The sequence below is a fragment of the Sapajus apella genome, unplaced genomic scaffold (genome assembly GCF_009761245.1).
Source record: "Sapajus apella isolate SASKATOON/1434 unplaced genomic scaffold, GSC_monkey_1.0 scaffold65, whole genome shotgun sequence".
Lineage (NCBI taxonomy): Eukaryota > Metazoa > Chordata > Mammalia > Primates > Cebidae > Sapajus > Sapajus apella.
The window spans coordinates 901544-903042 of NW_022437005.1; the positions used below are offsets into that span (position 1 = coordinate 901544).

General features: G+C 43.8%; 1 non-coding gene across 1 annotated transcript; it reads right to left on the reverse strand.

The window, feature by feature from the left end:
• Positions 1-437: 437 nt before the first annotated feature.
• LOC116530246 lies at positions 438-540 on the reverse strand. Its single transcript, XR_004259898.1, has one exon. It is a non-coding gene; the product is annotated as a U6 spliceosomal RNA (small nuclear RNA).
• Positions 541-1499: the final 959 nt, after the last annotated feature.

A 1499-nucleotide genomic window follows, 5' to 3' on the forward strand; every position in this document is an offset into this window, starting at 1 on the left:
AAAATATCTTTTTTTCTTTCATTAAAGCTTGCTCTTATTTCATGGATAAAGTAACCTCTCTAAATACATATTGTAGTATTTTACGTTTTAAACTCCTCAAATGTTTATTTATTTTTTATTTTTTTATTTTTTTTTTGAGACGGAGTTTCACTCTTGCTACCCAGGCTGGAGTGCAATGGCGCGATCTCGGCTCACCGCAACCTCCGCCTTCCGGGTTCAGGCAATTCTCCTGCCTCAGCCTCCTGAGTAGCTGGGATTACAGGCACGCACCACCATGCCCAGCTAACTTTTTGTATTTTTAGTAGAGACAGGGTTTCACCATGTTAACCAGGATGGTCTCGATCTCTTGACCTCATGATCCACCCGCCTCGGCCTCCCAAAGTGCTGGGATTACAGGCTTGAGCCACCGCGCCCGGCCTCAAATGTTTATTTTTTAAAAAAATATGGAATGCCTCACAAATTTGTGGGTCATCTTTGTGCAGGGGTCATACTAATATACTCTGAATTGTTCAAATTGTAGGAGATGTAAGCGCTGCTGAGTTCTAATGTCATGTTAGGCTTGGATTTTCCCTGTTAATCTGTGAATGCTATAATGAATTGTCTCGGCTTTCTACCAGTATTGCAGGGTGTGTTAACAGAGCGTAACAGGACCTAGTCTTCCAGGAATAGAGACTCCGTCAATATCACTAGCCATTTGCAGCAGCATTTTGTATCTCTGGCACAAATGCCGACCACAGATGCTCCCACTAATGGTGACTTATCTCCTTTTGCACTTATTTTTGACTGTGTACTGTGAACTTTATCTGAGTGGATTCTTTGAGGCCTATGATGAAGTTGTCTTTCCATGGAGAAAACATGAATTTACTTTTGCCAGTTTCCTGACATTTAACCTAGGTTCCTAGAACTAATCTTAGATCTAGTTCTAGGCTTGGGGTGCCTGAGTATCCCTAAGCAATGTAAACCCAAGCTGTGAGGGCTGGCCCATGCCCACACAACTTCTCAGAGATATATTTTTCTTTTTCCTTTTCTCTTTGCTCTGCTAAGTGTTAAGTCCTATAGATCCCCGGACTCGGGAGGGGGTGAGTAGTTTTAAGAGTATAGCATTTTCTGGTCCCAGGTTAATGTGGAAAAGGTCTCTTATTAGACTTCTCAACTTGGATAGGTCTTGAGTATTGGATTCTATCCTCTTTGTGTGGCCATTAAAACCAAAGTCTACACTTGTCTAGCATAGGCAAAAGCTGCTTTGATGTTCAGGTTGGGACAGGATGGGGCAAGTCCTGGCCTTGTTCAGGGGCACTGTGCTTACTTCTCTAGAGTCTAGATTTTCTCTAGGTTTTTTTGTTTTAGACAGAGTCTGACTCTGTCACCAGGCACCAGGCTGGAGTGTAGTGGCATGATCTCGGCTCACTGCAACCTCCACCTCCCGGGTTCAAGCAATTCTCCTGCCTCAGCCTCCCAAGTAGTTGGAACTACAGGCATGCACCACCATGCCCAGCTAA